This window comes from Myiozetetes cayanensis, unplaced genomic scaffold (assembly GCF_022539395.1).
Source record: "Myiozetetes cayanensis isolate MyiCay16 unplaced genomic scaffold, myiCay2020 scf35, whole genome shotgun sequence".
Classification (NCBI taxonomy): Eukaryota; Metazoa; Chordata; class Aves; order Passeriformes; family Tyrannidae; genus Myiozetetes; species Myiozetetes cayanensis.
The window spans coordinates 380,384-406,042 of record NW_026087577.1 but is presented as its reverse complement, the minus strand read 5'-3'; the positions used below and the strand labels follow the sequence as shown (position 1 = coordinate 406,042).

The 25,659-nt window shown below is 51.1% G+C and overlaps 1 protein-coding gene across 5 annotated transcripts in view; it reads left to right on the top strand.

Moving 5' to 3' along the window:
• The window catches only part of LOC126646488 (MAP7 domain-containing protein 1-like), a 30,004-nt gene extending 24,989 nt beyond the window's left edge, over positions 1 to 5,015 (top strand). For 4 of the 5 annotated variants that reach the window (XR_007630300.1, XR_007630302.1, XM_050327870.1 and 1 more), the window contains one exon: positions 4,630 to 5,015. The gene's annotated coding sequence lies outside the window, so the exon portion shown is untranslated. Of the gene's footprint in view, positions 1 to 784; positions 914 to 4,629 lie in introns of those variants that run through there. The other variant, XM_050327868.1, reaches the window with a different exon arrangement.
• The last annotated feature ends 20,644 nt before the right edge of the window (positions 5,016 to 25,659 follow it).

The following is a 25,659-nucleotide window of genomic DNA, read 5'->3' as shown; positions in this document are numbered from 1 at the left end:
AACCGAATGAATCCCTAATGACGCTGTGTACAAACTGCAAATAATGAAGGAAAAGTGACAAACAGACCTCGGCCAGGCTGTGGCGAGGTCCTCGCTCCACCGTGGTGGTGCTGACTGGCTCACCCCTTCCTCCAGGGAGAGCCAACGGGGAAGGGGAGCCCCTTCCACACCCCTCTGAGCAGAGAGTTTAAAGTCCTTGTCCTTCACTTACAGGAAGGTTTAGGTCTTGTGGACATGTTTGTTTTCCAGGCATAAACCCCACCTTGGCTCAAGGGGGTTTTTTTGAGGTTGCACAGAGAAAAGGTTCCTTGCCTGTGGCCTCAGGGCACAGCAGCAGCTCCCAAGTTTGTGAGTTTTTAGTTTGTGCTCTGCTGTCGGGAGCACAGCACAGAGCTCTGACCTAGGACAGGGCTAGAACCAGGGAGTTAAGTCCATCCATGTGCCGGGATTGCTGGGGGATGCAGCCAGGGTTCCTTCCCACCTGCAGCAGGTCCTCGCTCTCGTGGCTGGGATGGAGGCCCAAGGCTCATTCCTGGCTCTGGTCCACTGCTGCCTGTGGCATGATGGATGGCAGGGAAGGATGTGTCCAGCCCTAGAAAGCCTCTTTGGATAAAATAAAATTCCTTCCTTGCTGGTCTCTTGCCCAGCCAGCAAAGAAGGGACATTCACCTCACAGCAGATTCTTCTCCTTTGATACCTTAGAGCTGCACAAAAAAATCAGCTATAGGCTCATGGTGGTATTTCTCAGTTCCAGAGGGACTGAGATGTGAGTGTTTTGTTTCAGGTCCTCCCTGAACTATTCCACCACCTGCAAGGGGCAAAATACTGGAATTCTCTGTGTTGCTCGGGGAAATATTTTGATTCATGTCCCCCAAGCATCGCAAAGCAGTGAAGAGAGCTCTGAGCTGTGCTTCTCCAGGTGGATTCTTGCTCTCCAAAGGAGAAACCCAAGGAAGAGTCCCAGTGGGGCCATGAAGTCCTGTGCACCTGGAGCAAACATCACTGGTCTGGGAACTGAGCTCTCATCCCACATATCTGCGCGGATGCCTCACTGCTCATCCATCCTCCTGCAGAGCCCAGCAGCACTGGGGCCCTTTCGGGGCCTGATCTGCAAAAAAGGACCAAGGAAAGGCACAGCCAAGAGCAAGAGGAGCAGCAAGGTGTCAATCCCTGCCCTACAGATGCTGCTCTGCAGGACACCTGCCTGTTCTCCCACTGGCAGCAGAATCGCAGGGAGCCTCGTGCAGGTAGAGGGTTTTTAGAGATGTGCTCAGCTTGGGGATTTCACAAAGCTCAGACATCTTAAAAGGGATTTTTCAGGCCAACCAAACCAGTCTGGAGCCCAGTTGCATTTCCCAGTCAGGTCAAACCTGGGTTTAGCAGATTTCTTCCCTTTCCATCTTAGGGAAAAAAACCACTTCTCGTTCCCAGTTCCTGGCTGTGAAGCCTCATGACTCCACAGCAGCATTCCTGGGACATTCCTGTTGCCGGTGGTATGTGCAGAATTTCAAACAGTGGCACATGGCTCCACATCTCCTTCTGCTCCCCTAGCTGGACTCCATTATTTGGGAGAAACTCCAGGATGGAGCAGGTTTATTATTGCCACTTGTAATGGTGTTGCCTGTGCAGCTCCTGCAGCCCCAGGTGGGTGTGTGTAGGTGGTGATGAAGGAAGAGCTGAGATCCTGTCCTTCCCCTGCAAAATTTCCCAGCTTTGCTGGGAAAAAAGAGCTATTCTAAGAAAGTCTCACAGCCAGCCAGGCCTGAGCAGGACAAACCCACACCTGGGTTGATCTGGTGTTACCCAGCCGTGGAAATGGGCAGCTCTTGCCCAGAACTGCTCCCTGGAAGTTGCCTTTAGATGAGTGATGGGCTTAAAGAGCCTCACTGCATCCTGGGAGGAGGTTTTGATCTCATGGGCTTTGCTTCCTTGCCAGGAACAGTTTTGCTTGAGGCCTCAGGTCCTGGGAGCAGCATCAGTGCCAGGGATGCACTCAGGAATACTCAACTCCCCTTGAGATCACACCAAGATTGGCAAAAAAATAACTTACTTGCCTTTCCCTGCTCAAATCTCTTGGGTCACATTTTCCAAGGTTTCTCTCAACCTCTAAAAGTATGATTATTGCTATTTTTTTACTGGAAGCTGTGATTCCCCTCCATGTTAACCACCCAGTGTCAGAAACTCGAGCTTTACTGTGGTGGTTGATGAGTCTGGGGGTTGTCAGCCCTTGCACAAAGCCCATCCTGACCGGGTTTGCCCCACAGCCACCTGGAGACAGGAGGAATGAGAGCCCTCATTTTTAAATGCCTTTATCCCAGTTCTGAGAAGATCCTGTGCCTTCTGAAATTTCCTCAAGACACCTGAATGTGTTTTTTCCCCTCTCTGTGGATGTCACCTAAATACACCCCCGGACCAGAAGCTGGCAAGTTGCTCTTGGGCCTTCAAAGGTTGCTCAGCAAGGTCTGAGTGGTTTGTGGAGGCCGAGTTGCAGTCACACCACTGCCAGCCCCCTTCCTTTTCAAGGATTAGAGTGAGGCAACCCTTCAGTTTGGTTTAATCCTCCATGCCTGGTCGTGAAGGAGTTTGCTGGCACACGCACAGTGCACACATATTTGCAGGAACAGCCAGGTAAACTCTCAGGGCTTAAATCACTCTGGTGTGGTGGTTTGTTTTTTTTTTCATTATAACCTCCTTTTAAAGCACGTTTAAATGCTCCCCTACAGGCTCGTGTGAGGGCTGTTAAGGGCTTCATTTGAATAAATAAGGGCACAGGTACAGGAGGAACATCACCACAGCCCCTGGAAAGCAGCAGAGGGCTGGCGAGTGGGGAAGGGCCTCGACGTTATATATTCCATAAAGTAGAGTAATTAAGTATTACTAGTTTTGATGACTTCAAACAGAGTGACTCCAGGAAATAAGCCCCTTCTTTATAATTAGTGGGATTTCCTCTGCATCAAACGGAGAGATTGATTCTTTAATCTGCTCACATGCTTTTGATTTGGTCTTTCAGCTGCTTGTACCAACTGCTTCTACTCCCTGCTCTTGCCGATAAAACCTTGCAAAGGAGATTTTAGGAAGGCATGACCTGAGTTCAGGTCCAGGATTTTCTTTGTGTGTGGCTGTTTTGTGTATTCCTAACTTGCCAGAGATGATGATCGTGATGATAGCAACAACCAAAAATAACACAGACACGGGTTTTTAACGTTTAGGTCAAATAGTTGGGCTTCGGGGTTTTGGTGATTGTTCTCTCTTCCCAACACACCTCTTAGCTCTGGCTCATGCTCTTTAACACCTGAAAAGTTAATTTTGGCTGCCTGTCTGCAGTAACCCTGAGCTGTCCTAGGTGGGCTTTATTGTAAAACCTTGCTCTTGTAAGAGCTGGGGTTTGGATGGGCTGTTGGCATTCCAGGGGCTCCACTGAAGTAAGGACTTGGTATGTGCAGTCTTTTTAGAGTATTTCAGGTGTTGGTCCTGATTCAGGACTAAACCTAGGAACTTTGGAAGCTTTGTCTGAAATAAAATGGCTTGTGGCTGCCCCATCCCTGGAGGTGTCCAAGGCCAGGTTGGACGGGGCTTGGAGCAACCTGGGCTAATGGAAGGTGTCCCTGCCCATGAAAGAGGGTAGAACAAGATGAGTTTTAAGGTCTCTTCTAAACCATCTCCTGGTTCTATGATTCTATGGAAATCCCCACAGATGTTGCTGCTTTCCAAACAAAGAATTCAGGAGGGAGCAGGGACTTGCCCTGTGCAGGTGAAAGAAGCCAATGGGGAGGAACCATCTCCTTCCTGGGTATCTGCATGGGCTCAGTAGCACTGTATTGGTTGTGTGGGAAATGTGCTCTGGGGTCTGTGTTAGTTCCAGGCATGGACTGAACCCGCTCTGTGCCACCCCTACCTCCAAACCAGCTCAGACCTTGAGTCACCCCAGCAAACAGTTCCCAGATGGATCTCTGTGTGCGGTTCTTCTGGGAGAAAAAGGGTGAAAATGTGAGACTATGCTGTTCTCCTTCCTCCTTCTGGTCCCGCTGGAAATGTGCAGGATGGGCACAAGAGAGGGTGGTGCTGCTGGACTTTGGTCATGGGTAAAAACGGGAGGTCGATGGCCCTGCAGGAGGGCGTTGGGGCAGCCGTAGGGCAGGGATTGATATCCCCACCCAAAACAGGATGGGGAGAGCTGTCCCCACCGAGGTCAGGTGGCCACCAGCCTGCAGGGGCGAGTTGTGGGAAAGGTCTGGAGCATCCTGGGTTCACCTGGAGCTGGTGTGGCCCTCACAAGCCTCCCCGCGTCGAACACGGATCGTATAATTACGGACCCGGGGAACACGTCACTGTACAATTATGCAAATAGTGATCAAAATCACTGTTTTCAGCAGAAATGCCTGAAGATCAAGACAGAAGCTCCATGCAACCTTAATTTAATCTGGTCCTGCAGGAGTGGGGAGGTCTGATGGATGACCCAACCTTGTGCCTGCCCGTGTTTAGCAAGGTTGGGGTGGGAGGCAGGGGAGAGGAGCTCCTGAGCATGCTAAGAGAGGGGAAAACAGCACTGGAATCTTGTCAGCAAACCAGGAAAAAAAATGGCACAAAGTGCTGATGTTTACAGTGATTTTATTTTTCTTTTAATTTCAGGTGAAGAACACAAGGCTGGAAGGAGGAAAAAAAAAAAAAAAGGAAGAAAAAAGAGAAAAAGAGTCTCCAACCCCAGGAAATCTGTGTTAATTGCTTATGAATGTCTCTGTCTAAAAAATTATCGAATTGATGTTGTCGTGCTTTTTTTTGACAGGCTGTCTGTTACATTTTTTTAAAATATTCATGCACCGAAATCTAATTACTAGGCAAATTTAATGATAATGAAATGAAGGCACTTTAGCAGAAAGCACAGGGCCTTGTTAATGTTTTCTCAGCCTCTTGTTCATATTTTTAAAATTATGTTTTTTTACAACTGTCTTTCTTGCCTATGAAAAAAAAAAAGAAAAAAAAAAGATTGCTGAAAATAAAACTCGGATTGTCGATAATGTTTGTGGTGGCTCTGTTCGTAATGATGGGGAATTTGCAAGGTGATTAAAGGTGTTTTGCAAAAATCAAATGAACCTAACCTAATCAGACAAGGCAGATGAAATATTATTATTATTAGAGAGGTAACATTAAGAGCACGCCTGGGGGGGGGTTTCAACAAAGATGAAGCCTCCAGTGTGCTGTGCAGGGGCAACAACAACCTCACCATCCTCTGGGCCTCTCCAGCCCCTTGCTAGGGCACAGGAATTGTGTGAGGAGCCTCTGGGGTCCTTGTTTCTGTAGGAATGAAGTGCGCTGGGGATTCAGGAGTCTGCAGACCTGGCTGTGAACATGGGTGGGCAGAACTGGCTTTTTCTCCCCCAAAATGCTGCTCTTTGCAGCCTGGGGGCACCAGTGGCAGCTCAACGGGTTTGCACAGCTGTGGCAGGTCCTGAGGGAGGACCATGACAGGCCAGGGCACATTTTGGGCCTCTTTGGACTTGCAGACTCTGTGCTCCCTCGATAGGGCCAAGGGGCCCTTCTAGGCCCTTCTTGTGCTACGGACCAGCTTTCTGGTTGGGGAAAACCTCTTGGAAGTAGCTCCTGGATCACATTAATCCCCTTAAACCTTCCTGCAGCCACTCCCTGGTGGTGATCAGCCACTGAAAGGCTTTCTGACACCATCTCTGAACTGCTGAAGTTGATTGCAGAGGGGTCCCTGCTCTCCACAGGATGACCATTGACCCACTTTGTGTCTCTGGGTTCCCCACCTCCTGCTGCCAAGTCTTGGTCACCTGTAGGCCTGAGTGAGGACAGGGAGAGCTTCCTGCCTGCTCCTAAATCTGCAGCCACACAGATTTGGGGCCTGGATTTCCAGCCTTGCAGCAAGGAATGCACCCTCTGCACTGCAAAAGATCAGGCTCATCTTCTCTCTCTCCCCATCAGTGCACCCATTCCCACCATCAGAGCCGTGCTTCTACCTGCCCTGATGAGATGTCGTGGCAGGAGGAGTTCAGTGAAACGGGAAGGGGTTCCAGACTCTGCTGTGGGGACCTGCAGCTCCAGGACCCCACAAGTGCATTTAGTAAAGGCTTTTGCATCCCTTCTCTGTGCTTCTCCACCTGCTCCTCTTGTCTCCTAAAGTGTTTCACGTGGCTTTTCTCTGATTTCAGCTCATCTCCTGGTGGAGCAGAGCAGTCCCTGGGTTCCCTACATAAAATTACAGACTGTTTTGGGGCTGCAAGGGACCTTAAAACTCATCTCATTCCAATCTCCTACCAGGGGCTGGGACACCTTCCACTAGCCCAGGTTGCTCCAAGCCCTGTCCAACCTGGCCTTGGACACTTCCAGGGATCCAGGGGCAGCCACAGCTTCTCTGGGTAAGCTGTGCCAAGGCCTCCCCACCCTCATTGTAAAAATCCTCTTCCTTATATAAAATACAAGCTGCATTTATCCTCCACAGTGACAGTTTTCCATTAGAGACCTGCAGCCCAGCACGGTGATTATAATTGTCACTAATTTCTCTCTTTGGCAATCAGGTTTGTACCTTGACACACTGGTATAAAATGGAGCAGATTCCACACCCCACACATGCCCCCCATTCAAGGCAAGGTTCACTCTCAAAGTGTTTCTACCCCTGATTTCTTTAGGGGAAGCTGGTGCTGCTCTACAGTGTCTCTGCAGAGATGCCAAGTTTGGGCTTTAGGTGAGGGAAGGGCAATATTAACACCACCATGAGCCAGGGACTGGGAATGCCTCGTGCAAACCCCCTCCTGAGCAGGCAGATCCCAAACCCACTCTAGAGCAGGCTGGGTGCAGAAATGGAAGGCTCTTCCCTGGCTTTGGTTTGGGTTGGAGTATCTCAGGACAGGATGTGCTCAGTGAGGGCAACCACCTGCCTTGCTGGTCAGGTTTTTCCCACTAAACCCATGAAATCAGTGCAAATGGGATGGAATTACAGCAAGGCAGTGTGGGACGAGTAAAGAGAGTCTGTGGAACTCATGAGGGTTCAGAGAGGGGGGAAAGATGTGCTCCTGGATTGCTCCTGACTTTCTACCGGGGTCATGAGAGGAGAATTTGGCCCTCTTACTTATTTATTTATTTTATTTTTTTAGCTTAAGCCTCTGAAGAGAGTGCTGTGGAGATTCCCAGGGGGTATCGACTGGCAGAAGTCCCATGGCACCCTCAAAAATATCCCCCCCAAACAGAAATAACTCGGTAAAACAAAGCAGCGGATTGTTCAGCCAACTAAAATTACCAGCATGTCAAATAAAATATGTACAGCATTAAAATAAAATTTGCATTGCAATAATGCTTTATTAAGCACATTAGGAGATTAAAAGAATCAACCCATTTGTTCCCATTCATGTTGCGTCAGGATTTGCATTTCTTTTTTTCCCCACCTCCAGCTCGCCCCTCTCCCCTTTGCTTGTTTGGCGAGTGATTTTCTCAACGAACCTTGCAAAGCTCTGCCTCGAAAGAAGGTGTGTGTGGATATGCCGAGGGGTTTTTAAATCAAAGCACTTGACTCGGTGGTGTTTGTCTGCATGAGTGTGCAGCAGAGGAGGGGTGGGATGGAGAAGAAAAGGTTTGTCTGCTTCCATTGCAGCTAAAATGGTTAATTAAGACAATAGAGGCTCTATAACAATCGGGGCCGGGGCTGTGAATGCTTGTCTAGACTCTATAGTTCAGCTGCAACTTCTCTGTCGGAATTTTAACTTGGCCCGGCTCGTTTCCCCTCCCCTCTTTCCCCGCCTCTCAGCTCATGTCCATAAGTTCTCTTTTCTCTTTTGTTTGTTTTTTTTTGTCCTTAATCAATCTTTTGAGGGATCGGGGCCGGATTGACAGCTCTGCCTGTCTGAGGGCTTGTGTTTGCCACGGCTCTGCCTCCCCAGCTCCCGGGCGGGAGGTGCTCATTGTGAACGGAGCCGCTCCGCACCCGCGCGGGCCCGATCCTGGCACAGGGAGAGGGGCTCCTGGGGCTCAGCGGAGCGGGATGTGAGCACAAACGAGAGAGGTTTTATTTTTAAGGCTGGAAGCCTTGGAAAGGGCTGGGAAGGAGGTGGGGGGACACCAGCGCTCAGCGTTTCTTGGTGCTGGCACAGAGAGTTCTCCAGGGGACCCGGATTGCTTTGCTCTGGCTTTCGCAATCTGGATTGATCTGAACTGGGGCTAACCCTGCTCTGGGGATCTCTGTGATCCTGCTCAGTGGATCCCTGTGCTCCTGCTCTGGAGATCTCTTGATCCTGCACAGTAGATCCCTGTGGTCCTGCTCTATGGATCTCTGTGGTCCTGCTCTCTGGATCTCTGTGATCCTGCTCAGTGGATCCCCATGATCCTGATGTGTGGATCTCTGTGATCTTGCTCAGTGGATCCCTGCTGTGAGGAGGGAGATGTAAGGAGACACCTCAAGTGACACCCACATTTCCCTCTTCCAATGTTTTTAACCTGCAGCTTTCATAATTCCTTCAAAAATACCCTCAAAGCACTGAAAAAAAGGCATCCCGGGGCCTCAGCTTGCAGCACAGGCATCTGGTAAAATACTTGGGCTCCAAAAACCTTAGATCAACCTAAAATCTTGGTTCCCAGACAGGGACAGGGGGTTGTCTCTGGAGCAGCTCCCCCAAAGCCCAGGGATGCCCCCCAAAGCTGAGGTGTGGGCAGTGCTGTCGGGGTCTCACAGCTCCGAGTGACCCCCACTCACGGCACATCAGGGTTTCTCACTTTTCTCACGTGTGGGGCCTCAAACCTCTCTTTGGAGAGAGGCTCCTGTGGGGCTGGAGAAGCCTGGCTGATGTCTAGGTGGCTTTAAAGGCAGCCCTGAAGTGGCTGCACCAGGATAATGGCATGCACAGCGGGAGGGAACCTCTCTGGAGGAGTGCACGGGGATGCAGCCACACGCTTGAAATATGGGCGAGATTATTCCAACTGCATACATGCAAATGAGGCCCGTCTGCAGACAGGAGAGACAAAAGGTCATTAGCTTCCCATGTAGAGCCCTCCGTGCAGGGCCTAATTTACTGTCTTCCTAACCCTTTCCTACAGATCTGGAATTTTCAGACTCGAAACGGTGATATTTTGGCAGGTTTGATGGGTGTTGAGCAACTCAGGGTTTATTAGATGTTGTAGTGAGTGTGGTGAGTGGGAGGGACGTGCAGGAGTTCAGCTTTTCCTCAAAAGCAGATGTTTGAGACCTGTTACATACTGCAAGCTGGCTTGTAAATTGAGGTGTGCTTCAGGACCTCCTGAAAGACAAGTTCCCCCCCCCGGTTTTCCCCCAAAAGGACAAATTTTTGCTTGTCCAAAAGCTTGCTCTCAGCTCTTGTGGACCTTTTTTGATCCCCCAGGTGATGCTTGATTTTTAGGTAAAGCTGGGAGTGTGGCCACCTCTGCAGAGCTGGATGTGTCCACTTGAATCTGAGTGACCTGGAATCATCCTTGGGGCACCCAGTTGTCCCCACAGCACCCATTCCCCCTTGGGTGAGTGGCACCCTGCTGTCTGCTGTCACAGAAACACAAGACTGAGCCTCACACAGGTCTGTGTACTCTGGAGATCCTGCCCCAGGTTGGGGAGAGGTGGCTGCTCTTTCCCCGTGCAATTTGGGAAGAGTCCAATATTTTGGAAGGCCTTTGCAAACCACTCCAGGGGCTGAGGGGAACTTAGGCTGGATCCAAGCCAGTCTGCTCCAACAGTGCTTGTACAGGGAGCTTCCACTGATGCTTTTGGTGCTGCTGCTACCTGAGTTTCAGGCACTGAAGTAATATGGGAAACTCAGGATTTCCCTGTGCATCCTTACACGTTTAATTTTGGCTGCTCAGCTCACCGTCGAGGTCCTGTGGGCAGCCAGCAGTGGTGAGAAGGGGTTGGGGTCCCCCCCGGGCACTGAGGAGGGACCCCATGCACGCAGGGCAGGGTGGTGGGGATGGTTTGGCTGGCAGAGGGTGCTCCGGGTGGCGGTGGGATCTCCGCGGCCATCCCCGGGCGTGGGACTGCGAGTGCCGGTCCCGCGATCCAGCGCGGCTCCCGCCGGCCCTGCCTCCCCCCAGAGCCCGGGATTGAGAGTTTATTCACGCACTAATCAAAGTGACATGATGGTCGTGGCAGACTAAAGCCATTCACTCCCCGAGCTGGCGAGGTCGGGAGGTCGCCCAAGTTCGCAAGAATGGGGCTTTTGTGATGCAGATCGGCAGAGAGCGGCCAGACGAGCGTGGCAGGGTCCCCCCACAGTGACGTCGAGCGGGGCCGATGTGCAGGCATGGGCTGCCCCACTCCCCGGGCAGCCGGGGGCACCGTGGGGGACACCGAGGGCTGCCCTCAGCCGCTTTGTGGGGTGGGTTTTGTGGGCGTGGGTGCTCCTGCGGCACCAGGAGGATGTTAACAAGCCGTTTGGGGCAGGGGCATCCTGGTAGCGAGGCTGAGCAGACATCCAGCTCCCCCTGCCCGTGTGAGCCTGAGGGGGTGTCTTTGGGCCCCTCTTCCCAGAACTGCTGCACCCGTGCCAGCTCGATCCAGGTGATTTCTGGGGGGCTGTGTGGGGTCAGGTGTCTGTGGGGATCCACGGAGCTGCTGGAGGCAAGCAAAGCCCACGCTGTGCTCCTGAGGACTCAGCCCAGGACCTGCTGAACGTGGCAGGGGAAGAGGAAGCGCTGCTGTGCAGGAGGGATGAGGACAGAGGGCTCGTTGCTGAGCTGAGAAACTGCCTTCCTGCACCAGCCTTTGAGCACCGTGTCCTCTCCATCCGTGTTCCCTCCAGCCATCCCCTCCCCTCCCTCTGCCTCATGCACCGCCTGTGCAGGGCCATTTGGTAGCTTTACAGATGTGATGACAATTTTGCACCTCTAAAGCAAAGCAAACCCCCAACCCAATTTTTATAATTGGCTCTTGACCAAAATGAGAGTTTCTTTGAGGGTGTTTCGAACAAAGCGCGCTGATGGCAGGGGCACCCTGAGCCACAAAAGGGCCTGGCTTTGATCCTTTCTGCTTTTATTGTCGCTGGAGGTAAAATAAATGGTTTAAAAATTAAATTGGTGCGAGGTGGTTTGGTTTTTTTTTTTTTTTTTTTAAATTTGAGCAATACTTTCAGGGCAGATTTGAGGCAGTGGCTGAGCTCAGGCACCTCTGTGGGCTGAGCAATAAATAAGGTCAGTGGAGGGTTGAGGACTGCTCTGGCTAAAAACAAAGGCCAATCAATTTGGGCAAAACTGATCCTTTTTGCTGAAATGGGAAGCTTGGGGAGGAATTATCCAACAGACTCAAATCCTGGGTGTGGGGGAGGGCGGAATGGGACATGGTGACACTGCAGGAGAATTTGTTACGAACCCTGAGCGAATCCTGCAGGAAAGAAGGAAGTTTTCTCCTTCTGGAAGTGAAAACACGGGTTATAACCCCGGAGAGCTGGGTTTGGACTAACACAGTCAGACTTTTGACTTGCTGGTGTGAATCTTGAGGGCCCTGGGTCTTTGCTGTGGTGGGACAAGGGCTGGGCTGTGCAGAGCAGGAGGGAGATCTACCACGGGTGCTGCTGTGAGACCTCCACCGGCCACCCTGATAGAGAGATACGGGCAGTGGCAGGGCATGAAATCTGCTTGAATTGGTGACTCCCAGCTCGCGCCGGCCGATGTGCCTGAAATGACTAAATTACCTCTTTGCTGCCCCGAGGTCCCTCCTGGGCTGCTGAGGGCGGGAGAAGCTGCTCTGCAGGGCTCAGGGGGGCTGTGGGAGCAGGTCCTTGCCTGTGTTGAGGGGCTGAGCTGGCTCGGCAGCTGGGGAAAATCAGGTTTATTCCTCTTCAAATCTGTAATTTCATCTGTATTTGAGATATATTCCATTGCATTTTTTTGCTGCTGTTCAAGCTGGGAGCTTCCTGTTCGACCTGGTTCTGTAAGGGAAGGGATGTGTGTGCCCCAATATGCCTCTGCCTCCCAAAAAACCCTGGGGGGTACCTATTGGTTGCAACTCCAGCTCTATCCCATGGCTGTCTGCAGTGCTGGGAAGGAACGATGGAGAAGAGTAGGGAGGCATCTACCCCCGAATTTTCTCATATCTGCTTTTTTAAATTATTCTGTGAAGCCTCTTGGTGGTGTTTGGGGTGATGGAGGGTGAGGAGGCCCAGCAGTGAGGCAGGTGGGGCACAGGGGTCCTTCCCAGGGCTGTGCCACACTCGAGGAGGAGGGGATGCAACAGCAAGCTCAAGATGAACCTGAGGGCACCCATCTCCCTCGGACAGAGAGAGCCGAGGCGGAGGCACAAAGGGGTGGGCTTTCTTCTCTCTTTTTTTTTTCTTTTTTTTTTTTTCTGGGGGAATACAATGTGATGAATTCAGCGCCAGGGCCAGCACCACCCTTTAATATACTTTCAGCTGAACGGGGGTTTCTATGGCAGCCGGGAGAACCAGGCGAGCCCTGAAAAGCTGTTTTTGTGCAGAGCTGTGCCAATGGCATTTGTGGCGAGGGGGCACCGGTGCCAGACGGGTAACGCTGCGCAGCCACTCATCACACACTGACAGCCCCCCCTTCCCTCCGGGTCCCCCCACCGCCACCCCAACGTTTGTGGGGTTTTAATGCCCTCAGACAAAAGGGGAAGCAGCGCTGGCCCGGGGTGTGCCTGGCATCGCCCCGGCACCCTTGCCTGTGCCATTGTGGCGGCTCAGAATCCGCCACGGCAGAGCAGGAGGCAGCACTGCCCCCAGGCAGGTGCTGGGGAGTGGGATGGAGAGGAGGAGCAGGGCATTGTGTCTGGTCATCCCTCCAGCTCTGCCCTGTTTTATTCCCCCTGGTTGGAAGTGTGTTCCAAAAACACAAGCAACTGTGAGGGTTGGTGTGGATTCTTCCTCTGGTTTCATGGCTTGTCCCAGGTCTGCCTGGTGCTGTGTGTGTGCAGAGTGCTCAGCAGGGAGGACCAAGGGCCTCCTTGTCCCACTGCTTTCTGCTGGCAGGATGTGAGAAGGTGCTGACGGTGCCACCAGCTCTGCCCTTGGGGGTGCAGCAGCCTGAGCAGGGCTCCTGATCACCCATCTGGGCACAGTTTTGCCACAGATCTCCAACATCTCTTGGCACCCTCCCTCAAGGGAGTGGCTGGAGCAGCCCCTGTTCGGTCACTGCCTCTCCAGCAGCTGCAGGTTGAGTTGTTGCTTGACTTCCTCCAGGAGCTCTTTGCTGCTGTGTTTCCTCTAGAGGATTTTTTTTTCTCATGGAATTTTTTCTCCAGAGCAAAGCTCCCTATTCTGGCAGCATCAGCTCTCTGGGCCGAAGGCCTGGAGCGTGTTCTCCTTGGTGCAGCCAGGGACAGGAGAGTCACTGTTGGGGTGAATCCTGGGCTGGTTTTGGGGTTTTGGTGGGATGATTCAGGGTTGCTCTCATTGAAACTGGGAGGGGGTTCAATGCAGCCTCCACACTCCTCATATGGTGCTGCTCCCTGTGATGTTGTGTTGTTCCAGATGGTCCCTTCCCCCATCCCAGGGGACCTTCTCGTGCTCATCCTCGCCAAAAGCTCCCTCTTTCCCCCCCCAAAAAAAAAAACAGTGTTCTTCAACTTGCTCGTTTCCCATGGGCATTTCCATCCCTGATCTTTTGTTGTCAAGAAAATATTTCGAATTAGATTTTTCCTGAATGGGGTTCCTATGGATTCAGGGCTGAGCTCATCAAGACAGCCGGAAGGGGCAGGAGGATGTTTTAAATTCATTGCCAATACTTGAGGCTTTTCTTCCCTTTCTCCTTCCCCCTTTCTTCCACTTCTGAGGAAGAACAAGAGATGGAACTTCAATGTTTTTCTCAGAGTGAAATTGCAAAGTAAATTACTTTAAACTCTATAATGTGAAATATTTAAATGAAAAGGTTTTTTTTGTAAAAAAAACAAAAACAAAACCCCTCAGTTTTCCTTCTTGAAAAGCCCAAAGCAAAATGTGTTGATCTCGTTTCAGTGCTTCTCCCCTCCCTATTTCTCTTTCAAAACAAACTCTTTGTAGCAATGGACTGTGTTTAGGCGTGACATCTTGCTTTTGATGAATTGTCATTTTCCATCAGGAAAATGTCCAGCCAGCTCCACCCACTGAGCCGCTCGCTGGTGATATCCCCAACAGCTTCAGTCTGTGCACACTTAGAGAGAGGAGCCTGGCAGTCCCAGTGAAGGATTGAAGGATTGCTCCCACCCCTGACTCAGATCCCTCAGCTGACACCACCAAAAGCTGTGATGGTGCTGGGGCCCTCCTGGGTGCTGAGCTCTGACCAGGTTTTTGGTGCTTGTGTGCAAGACCAGAGCAGCCTGGGGTGCCTGGCTCACCCCAGGGGTGTAGGATATGGTGTCTCCCCCTTGCTTGGGGAAAAGCTGAGCAGCTTCAGGCTCAGGGAATCTCCAGATTCCTTAAGGATTTGGGGCTCATTCTCCCATGGGTAACTGAAGTTACCTGCTCCCCAAAAGAGCCACTCCCTGGTGTTCCCACTGTGGCCTGAAAGCCCTCCTGGGGTGAGCAGAGCTGCAGGGTTTGGGGTGACAGGGCTGGGATGAGGCTGCTCCCATTTCCCACCTGTTTTGGGCACCCAAGGAGTGCAGAGGAGGCTCATTTACCTGCCCCAGCAGGACATGGCCTGGAGCAATATGTCCTCCCCCAGCCCTCCAAAAGGACCCAAACCAAAAATGGGCACGGAGGAGGTAAAAGCCACGAACAAATCAACCCCAGAAGCCAAAGAGCAGCTCTCAGGAGGAAAGCCCTGAGCTCTTTGAGCTCTTCTTGCCAAACTCAGCGCAGAGAAAGGGTTATTTTTTAAAAGCACGATTGTCTGGTTTTCTCCCCTGGAAAATCAGGTGGAAAACAGATTGGGCTGTGCTTTCCCCTGCCCTAATATTTGAGCCTTTTGGCTGATGACAGGGGGTTTATGAAAAGAGGGGAGGGGACAGAGCAGAAGTGGTGGCTTTGCCTCACCAAGGAGGAATCAGAGTCAGATACTTGTCCTGTGCTAAACACCAGCCAGTTCCCCGACCCCTCCTGATGGTGAGCCCCCAGCGAGCCCTGACTTGGGGAATCATGAGGGTGACAGAGTCAGGAGCACTTTGGGGATTGGGAAGGTGATGGAGCAGCTGGGAGCACCAGGCAGGGCTGGAGGTGGCTCCGGGGGCCTCTGCTGGCCCCAGCCCTGGAACTGCAGTGCAGCTCCGTGTTCCCACTGAGAGGAGTTAGGGAAAATGAGGGGAAAAAAACCCCAAATGCCAGGAGAAATCAACCCCCCAAATGCCAGGCTGGCAGGGATGAGCAGCCCAAACTCAGACACAGGGCAAGATGGACAGTAATGCCCTCAGTGGAGACATGGGCTGGGGACCAGATCCTGCCCTCGCTGGGTCTGCTCTGCACTCACCAGCTCCTGGGCTGCAGCAGGGTGATGTGAGAGAATTTACAGGGTTAAAATTATCATTAATTTAATGCTTAAAAGCTTGGGTGAATGGTAGAAAGCAGGATTTGCTTTTGGGCTGTGGTGTCCAGGTGGGCAATGGGGGTGCTCTGGCTCTATGATGGGCACGGGCAGGGTCTGCAAATCCTGTCCCTGCAAAGAGGAGAATGGGAGGGATGTCTGTTAATTTTTTTTTAATGGAACACGGGAATTCTTCTAAACTTTTGTCAAGCAAAAATCAATAGTTTCTTGCACTTAAACCAGAAAAACTGTGAGTAAACCAATTTTTTTTTTTTTTTTAATGAAATCTCTGTGGAACCCTAGTTAACATTTGGCAAAAATATTGCAAAAATATCACCACAAAAAATTAATATTTTGGCCAGATCTGAACGTAGCCAATTGCTATGCAGTTCCCTGTGCTCCATAGGTGGGATAATTAAAAAAAATTAGTGTTTAGATACAATGACATATTAATAAATTCTTCGAGTTAAGCATCACAGAGTTCAGCTGGTCACAAAAAGGCTCAAAATTGTGGCACAGAGTGGTGATGCCTGGTCGTGATAGTCCCGACAGGGATATCTGCAACCTCCGCTGCTGCTACCACGGCTCTGATATCGAATGACCCCTCATAAATTTCCTATTCCAGCGTAAACGAGGAAAAATATTTATTAAGGCAAAAATTACCCATCTCCCCTAAATGAAAACAAATCCCTTTCCAACTGTACTGGCATTTTTAAAGGGAATATTTGTCAGTGGCTCAATGTTGTGTTAATGGGGAGGAAGGGGGTGGGGGGGGATGTGGCGATTCAGCTGTGAAGAGAGTGTTTATTTTCCATTTATTTTCTGGACGTTAATGGCACTAAAATGCAGGGCACTCCCGCCACAGGGCTGGGAGACAAAGGGCTGTTGTGCAGCAGCAGGTACGTGGAGTGGGGATAGGAGAGGGATGCGGGGCTGGAACCATCCCGGGCATCTCCCGACGGAGCCGGGTCCCTCCGTAGGTGAAATCCTAAATCACACCCCATGGCCCCCCCAGGCCGGGCTCGTGGATCATCTGAGGCTAGAGACAAACACTTACGAATCCATCCAGCTTCCTCTTTTTTTTAGGCTGTTTGTGTGTGGGGGATTCTGTCTCATCCTGCGCCTGCTCCTCTCCTCCGAAACCTGTTCTGGGCGAGCGCTTTGTTAATTGGAACAATCTTATTTAAAGGAAGATGAATTAAAAAAAACACAACACAACACAACAAAACAAAACTCAGCAGCCAGCTGCCCCCATCGACACCCACCCCCAACCCCAATAATTGTCATGGCTCTGGCGCTGCCTGGCAGCTGCTGCCCTCTTTTCTCCACAGTCTGTGCCAGGGCGCCAGCTTTCTGCTGGCACTGGGAAGCACTGATGGGTTTTAGTGGGAAGAGGTTGGTTTTGCTGGGGCTCCAGGAGTGGTGGAGGTACCCAATTCCCACCCCACGCTGAGCTTTTGGGGTTTCCAAGGGTGGTTAGTGAAAGCAGCCCTGTTTTGTGTCTGGGGCGTGGGGATATTTTGCTGCAGGGACACATGTCCTGGTGGGAAGGCAAATGCAGGGCTGGTCCCTGAGGGGCTGGTCCCCAGGAATAGGCACTGACCTGCCTGCGAGGTTGCTTTGGCTCAGGAACATCCTCAGGACGGCGACTCCCCCTGTCCCTGCCTAGTGGTGGCAAAGCCAAGAGAGAAGGAGTGTGGATGGGCCTGGGGTTTGAGGATCACCACCCGACCCTCCATTCCACCTCCTGACCCTGCTCACGCCCCTCCCTCAGCTGAGCGTTGGGACCTTCGTGGGAACTCAAACCCGTGCCCAGTCCGTGGGCAGGGGGGTCCCATGATCGAGTCTGGGGTAGATCAGTGGGGTGAGCATGGAGAAGGGAAGAGGGCTCCTCCAAACTCACTGCCTGTGCCCGTCACCTTCCCCTGGGATGTGGGGTCATGGCTGTGGAACTGTCCCCCTCTCCTCGGCCCCGCAGCCGTCGGCATCACCCTGCCTGTTTGCAGAAGTTTAATAGGATCAGTGGTCTTAGAAGCCCTTGTGTGCTAAATCCCATAACTGCTGCTGGAGCAGGAGTGCTGCGGGGAGGGGGGCAGCCCACGCAGGGAATGCTAAACTGATCCCTGTGAAATGCCCAGTTAAGCACCACCCTGCTCAGAGCTGTGTTCGGTGTAAATTGTCGTTGTTTTGGCTTTCTCCATTCCCCTGATGAGGTTTCGGTGCTGCCTCCCACCAGTCCTGCAGAGCTGCTGCAGCCAGAGACGTTGAATTCCCAGTCCCTTCGTGGAGACCTCAGGGTGATGCCAGGGCAGGGGCACATATCCCAAATTCCTCGTTGTTTAATGCCTCGTGTACCCAAAAGTGCTGTTTTTGTCAGGGAAGGATCAGGCCTGGGCTGCTCCTGCAGCAGAAGGTGAAATGAAAATCCGTGACAGTGTGATCAGAAATTGTTTATATATGACAAAAGTGTGTGACTTCATCATCTCCCAAACGAGAATGGATTTTTATTCCCTTTCTAAGGAGGGATTGGGTAAGAAAGGGGACCAGCACACGGATAGTGAGGGACAGCAGAGAAATATTCCTGTCTGCTCCCAAGCAGAACAATAACGTGGTGTTGGGTGTTGCTGTGGTTTCAGAGGGAATAGATGTTGGTCTCAGATTTTCCTCGTTGAATACGGGGACTGCTCCCAAATCACTATTTGCCGCCAGGTGAAATGTTTTCCTTGCCATAGAGAGGGAAAAGGGGTTCAGGCTGAGCCAGGGAGTGCTTCAGTCTGGGCTTTTTAAAAAATTATTTTTGGGGGAAATGTGGGGCTTGCTTTGAGGGGCAACACTGAGCCCTGAGCTGAGCTCAGAGCAATGACTTTGAAAGTCACTTTTGGGGTTTTTTTCAGGTTAAAAAAAGTTTCCACCTCCTGAAGGGGACATTAAAATCCATGTTTAAATTACTAGAGGTGTTGGAGATGTTGCCTTTCCAATGCTGCCCTAAATGCCACTTGCTGATTTTTCAGTTCCAGTACGACCCTCTTATTTTAAAAACAAATATTCAGTGTAATTTGTAAGAACTCTAAGACTTTCGTGTTGTAAAACAGCCCTGCTGGGAGGGTGCTCTCCCTATCTCAGAGCTGGGAAGCCGCTGGCAGAGCAGGACCTGGAATATCTAATTTATTAATTCCCCCCCCCTAAAATCTGTGCTTTGGGGACAGCAGAAATTGGGTTTAGGGTCCTGCAGGGAGCGGGGAGAGAGGGTAGAGACCCTTTGCAGGGCTTGCCGGGCTCCTGGAGAGCCGGGAGGGCACCGGGCTGGAGCATCCCCGGAGCCGGGGGATGCAGGAGGGACCGCGGGCGGTGCGGGGACACCTCTTGTCCCTGCGGGAGGGGGGGAAATATCTGTGAGAAAACTTCTTTTTCTGCTGTTCGCAAGAGAAGAGTGAAAATAGGAGGGTCTTGGCTCTTCTTGGGGAGACAGCAGCAATAATAACAGCAGTTTGTGCATTTATAAAGATATTTTCTACCCTGGAACAGCGTGTTTTTTGGTTAAAGGTGAAAAGTCGTTCACACGTGGAGGAATGACACAAGTCAGGGATAAATCTGAAATCTTCTGACACGAGTGTGGGGAGTGCAGGTGTCCACGTCCACATCCAGGAGGCAGAACCCTCACACTCGCTTCAGTGACGGGTTATGCTGGGAGGAACAACTTTTCATCAGATATAATAATTATTTATGTGATATAAAATGTGCTAATTGGTGTTCTGTTTGCAATAAATCTCATCAGATAGTGACTGAATGGGCCAGCAGGTAAAAAGGACAAAATCGAAGGATTTTTGTAAAAAAATAAAATAAAATAAAATAAATAAAACTAATCTACTTGCAGTGTTTTCTGCCAGAAAATGTAAACAATTATAATAATGACAATATTATTATTAATAATAATAACAATAATAATACCCCTGATATTTAATCCCTATGATTAAAAATACAGGACCTGCTTTTAGGTATGCAAAAAAAAAAAATCATTAAAATCAATGAAATTCATATTAGAGGATCAAGGGGAAAGCGGAAACTACATAAATCATTTATTATTTCCCAGGATTTCCAGCTGCAACTTGACAAACTGATGGTTAACAAGGTGAATGAGTTTTATTTTATTATTTTATTAGTAGACTCCAAGTTTTTTGGGCGGGTTGCAGTTCGGACTCAGCCTCGTGGGTGATGGATGGAGCCGGGGCAGGGAGGACTTGCCGGGAGTCCCGGCACTGCTCCGGCTCCGCTCGGGGTGGGGGGCGCAGGTTTTGGGGCACTTTTGAAGCTCCTGCTGCTTCCTCGCTGTAATCCCCGCGCAGGTCTCTTATAGGTAATCGGCTAAAATCCGTGGGTTTGTGGTTTTTATAAAGAAAAAAAGACCCGTTTTCCATCTCCCAGCTCTTCAAATCTCTCTTTTTTTTTTTTGTTCCGTGGTGTTTTTTTCTCGCTGCGTCCCAGAACTTCTCTCCCTAGAAGCGGTGGGGAAGGAGAGTGGGGGAACATGTGGGGCCCCACCGGGACACTCCACGCAGGGATTTCTCCAAGAATTGCCCCAAACCAGCCCCGTCCCCGTGTTTCTCAGAGCTAACCGAACTAAAACCACTCTCCATGCTCGCTGTGGATATTTGCAATTTATTTACGATTAGCCCCAAATTTACCAGAGATGACAGACTGAAGCAGGGAGGGGGGGAGAGGAAAGCAATTCAATTAATTTGTAATCTTGCATTTCATTAGAAAATGCAAGAATAATGATCGCGTCCAGCAGGCAGGGGAGGGGAAAAAAAATCATAAATGGAGATTTCCCCCTCCCGAATCAGATTATAAAATAAGCTTTTTTTAATTAAATTAGTTGATGCGCAGTTGATCGGAGTATCCCCAGATTACCAGCGAGGTAAACACAACAAACAGAAATAACGAAGGACAGAAAAGTTGACTGCTCTCCCCTTTTTCGGTGCAGCCTTCGGGGTTGTTGGGGGGGGTCCGAGGAGGGGAAGAGCCGGGGATGGGGGGAAAGAGCCGGGGATGGGGGTACGGGGGTTCAGAGCCGGGGATGGGGGCACGGGCGTGCAACCGGCTGGCAACAGGGCAAATAATTCGTTTGCCAACGGGGTTCTGCCGGCAACGAAAAGATCCTCCGCGTTGAACTCGCAGGAACCGAGTTGTTTTAACCCGGGTTAAACTCAAAAATCTGCAGGGAAAGGGTCATTTGAGGCGGGGGCAGTGGCGGACGTGGGGCTCGAAGCGAGGAGCCCGATGGCCCCGGCCCGGCCCGCCGTCCCTCCTTTTCAAAAATTCATTGCCGTTTCTTTTTTTCCTCCCTTTTAAAAACATTTATTTCCCACGGAGGAACCTCCCCGCGCTGTCCCGGGTGGGATTCGCTCCCTCTGAGCCCCCTCCCGCCCACGCTGGGCAGGACTGAGGGTGCCGCCCGCGGGTGGGGGCGTGGGAAAGTCCCCCAAACCCCCCAATTCTCCCCAGTCCTTCCCCGCCAAACTTCAGCTTCGTTTTCTGCCTTTTCTCCTCTCAAGTTTCCACTCCGGCAAATCGTCAAAAAACCCACCCTCTTTAAATTGATCCAATTCATATTTTAATTTTTTTTTCCCCTAAAAGTCGTTGAAGTCCAATTAAAACCCAGGAGGGGAAGTTTGGGGGAATATCGTGTGTTTCTGGGTCTGCTCCCAGCTCTGTGCCGGAGGAAGTGTGAAATCTCGCCTGCCACACGCTCAGACAAAGCCGTCTTGTTACCCGGGATTTGTCGGGTCAAGCAGGATCCCGTTTTAAGCCAGTTACTAAATGTAATTCTCCCACTTTGCCTCTTAATTTAGCAAACGAAAAAAACCCCAACTTTTCTGCCGGGGCAATAAATCGCAATGATCATTTGCCCTCAGAATTAAAAAAAAAAAAAAAAAAAAAAAAAAAAGGTATTTTAGTCATGTTATTATTCCTCTAATGTTTGTTTATTTATAGAACGAACAATATTTGAGAAATGCTTGAATGCACTAAAATGTCCGCATTTAATTAGAAATTACTTGGGTAAAATACCATATTTCAAATTACAATTTTAAATGTCCACATTTAAAAAAAAAAAAAAAATTCTTAACAAGGCTTTTACAGGGTCCTGAGCTGGTGGGAACCAATTTAGCTCCTTTGTGTAGCATCATCCCCGGGTATTTCCTATTATTCTTAGGAATTTGGATTGATTCTTTATTGTGGACTAAACATTTTCTTAGTGCTCCTGCTTTTTTTTTCTTGGAAAAAAAAAATTGAACCTCTAAATGAAAAAGTATAAAAATAAGAGTTTGTGGTTTGGGACTTATTCCTTGTGCACACAGAAATGCGAGATCTCAGGTCTGTGACTGAACAAGTGTTTTTAAACGTGGGTCAATCCGTCTCAAAACTAGTTTTAATTGCAAAACAATCCCTGAGACTATTAGGTGCAAAAACGTAATCAGTTTTGAAGCTGGTTGAAATTTTCAGACTATGATTAAAGCAAAAGAATTAAAAATATTGGGGAGTTTTCACTTTTTAAAGATAAACAGTGTCTTTGACTGTCCCTGTTCAGCAGCATCCTCGTGCAGAAAAGCCACTCCAGCAGTGGAGTCATAAATCCCAAATACTTTTGCCTTTCATTAAGACAGGAGGGGGAAAAATAATAATAATAATAATAATAATAATAATAATAAAATAAAAAAGGAGTTTGAGAGGTCTTCAAAAAATGCAAGTATTCCCAGAGATTCGGCTGGGTCCTCGCTCCAGCTGCAAGCTGCCCAGAACAAGAAAAAATACGTGGTTTTTATCACCCATCCAGTGCCCTGGAGACCTTTGGAAGGGACAGGTGACTTTAGAAGGGGCGGGTGACTTTGAAGGGCGCCGGTGTCCATGGCAGGGCACGATGGTGGGCAGGGAGGCTGCACCCCCCTCCGGAGTGGAGCTCATCTGCCCTCTGATCCAGAGGCATTTCAGCCACATCTGATGCTTCACGGCTTGTTGGATTTTACCCTTGCGAAGGGCTACAAAATCTTCAACAGGCTTTGGGCAAAGGACGGTGCCTTCCTGGTGTCTCTGGTTACAGGTTTCACCTGGCACAGGGGGCTCCCGGTGGGACGGCACCGAGGCTGGCGTTGGCACCGCCGAGGATGAGGGTGCTGTTACAAATCTCCCCGGACAGGTGCAAGCGCCCCTGCTCAGCACAACAGCGAGGCCAAAGGGACATTAATGCATTTAGTTATGTTTTTAATGTAGAAGGCCGAGGTGTCCTTAAAAGCCACCCTTCTCCCCCCTGCCCGCCTCGATCCCCCACCCTTGCGCGTGGTGCCGGCGCCCAGCATTGTGCACGGCTCTCCAGCCCCGCTCGGCCTTTTGTCAGCCCCCTTTTCTGTGTCAATCAGATGCCTTTTGTCAGGTCCCAGACATGTTGTGTCCACACGCACACAAATATCCCCGCGCAGAGCGTGGGGAACGCGACGCACATTCAGATCGTGCCCTGCACCCTCCCGTGCCTGGGCACACACACGCACGGGGGGCACACGCGTGGTAAACAGTCACCTTGGCCCCTCCATGGGAGTTGGAATTGGGATTTGGGGGGGAGCTGGAGCAGGAATGGTGAGGGTGTCCATTCTCCAGGGTGTCTATGTGTCTTTGGGCACTGTCTGTCCTGCAGGATGGAGCCGTGGGCTGCTGGCACTTCTCTCCCTCGCCATGAGTTTTCCTCCCCTGTTGCTTTTCTCCATCCCTTGCTTTGAGCTGGTTTTTTTCCAGCTTTCCACCCGTGTTTCTCCAGCATGGGGTGACGTTTGATCAGTTCCTCAAATCGTTCCTAGAAAATGTTGATTTTACAGTCTTACGTGCTGTTTTTGTGAGATCTGGTGCAATTCACGGCACCAGGTGATAGAGAAACCACAGCTGAGGGAGAACACACTGAACAGCCACCCCATGGCTCTTCCCCAGGTCCTGGGCTCCTCTCCATCCTCAGCTGCCCCCGGCCCGGAGGTTGCTGTCAGGACACCAACTTGCTGCAGCTTAGAGGGCGACTTTGGGCTAAAAGCCAGTGTTTTAGGGACTCTGGCAGCGCAGGGCTGGGGACTCACACAAAGGGGTGGCAGCCCTGTTCCTCGGCTGCTGGGATGGGGTCGGTTTCCATCTGTCCCCTCATGGCCCACCCCAGCACAGAGGAGGCTTCTGCCCATCCCACGGCGCTGCCATAACCACAGGCCGGAGAGTGTCACTCGGTGTCCTCGACCACTCAGGCCTTGATGGCACCCACAGCCCCCTCTGGCCCCGCCAGCCTGGCAGGGGCACCGAAGGGATGGAGGGCAGGCAGGAGCACAGCCTGGCCTCGGGCCCTGCCCGCGAAGGAGCCGCCACAGCCACTGCCTTCCCCGGGCATCAACAAAATGGCGTCAGGGGCTCCCAAATGGCGGCGCCGGGGCTGGCGGGGAAGGCGCCGGCGCGGTGCCAAGGCCGCGCCGAGGGCACAATGACTGGCACATAACGGCCCCTCGCTGCGGCCGCCCCTCGCCGTGGCGGTGCCAGCTGTAGCCCCCCTCCCTCCGCCTTGGCACGGGCAGGCGGGCCCCGCCATGGCCGCCTCTGAGGAGGATTAAGGCCGCAGTTGTGTCTCCCTTCTTTCTTTCCCCCTCAGTGGCTGAGAACAGGAATCGTGAACCTATCTGAGACTAATTGACTTGCAAATTAATCGTTTGTCCCTGTGCCTGATAATTAGTGCTAACGATTTTTACACCACCAATCCCCCCCCCCCCCCCCATCCTTTTGCTCTCTCCTCCTCCTCTTTATTTTAAAGGGGGCTGTTTTCCCTTTCTTCTCTTCCCCCCCCCCTCGCCTTCCCCTTTTTATCCATCCTCGCCCCAGTTCTTCCCTGAGCATCCCCAGCTGCCCCCGCCATGGGGTGAGGATGGCACCGGGTTTGGGGTGAAGGGGCCTGGCAGGGCGGCCGCCCCGCTTGGGCACCCACAGCTGGTTGGCTTCCCATGCCGCGGTGCCAACCTCCACGTCTGCCCCGCCAGGGACAACGGATGGGGCTGGGAGAAGGGGGTCAGGACTTTTTGGGGGCTGCTGAGGGGCTGGGAAATGGGCAGGCGGTGCTCTGGGATGTGGCATCGCTTTGGAGGTGGCTGCGGCTGAACTGGCATTTCCAAATTTCCCAAATACTCAGGGAACAGGTTTAAAAAAAAAAAAAAAAAAAAGTTAAAAATCACTTCAAAAGGAAGCAAAGGTTGGGGGTAGTTTTCTCCAGCCTTCCCTCTTCCTCTGGCTTTATTCCAGGGATACATCTCGTTTTTATGAGTCAGAAGAGGTGCTTCTCCTGGAGGAAGGCAGCTCAACGTGGGTATTGGAGACTGGGGATTGAAATCACTGGGTGTTGTGGCTTTGTCCAAAAGCCTCACCAGAAGCTGGAGTGCTGTGGCTGGAGCATGGAATTTAATGTGGGAGAAGGCGGGAAAGAGAGTTTGGGGTAATTTTTGTGGCCTGAGGCCTCTGGGTGCAGCTCAGTGGGGTTTGTCTGTGCCAGAGCCTGGGAGCAGCTCAGGGCTGATGGGAGGGGATGTGTTCGATTCACTGGTGATATCTCAATAGCAAAATGCAGTTTTGTTGAAATTATTGTATTTTACATGAATATTTTCCTGTCAGCAGCAGAACAACCCCACTAATATGTTATTCCAATGCATTTATTGAAGACTGGTAACATAATATACCATAAAGTACCTTAGTTTTTTCATTTTAGTTAACTTCTGTTGTATATTGTATCTCCAGTGAGACTGTGCTGTGCAAATAATTGAAAATTCTTCACATAATTGCCATGTTTCGATGTAATTCAACCCAAAACACTTTGATGCTCCTGCACTGGAATTCTTGAGAAATTCCACGTGGTAAATTTAATTTTTTTGTGTTTTTTTCCTCGCTGCTTGCTAGGAGGAAAAGACGCCATTTGAGGGAGATGCACTGGGGTGGAGGGGAACCCTTTGTGGTGTTGATCTCCCCCTTTTTTTTCCTGGCTGGATGGGATTTGCATCCTCTCAGTGCCAGGCAAGGCAGGAGGTAAAACAGCCCCTCTGTGCCCACACTCAGAACCCCGAGCAGCCCCCGGCCTGTGGCAGAGCCAGGGTTTGTCCACCCTCCCCATTCCTGCCCCTGAGTTAGGGCTGTCCAGCCGACCCCCCGCTCCCTTCCAGCCACGAGAGGCTTCTTCCTCTGGTGCCCAACCGTTGATAATTAAAGGGA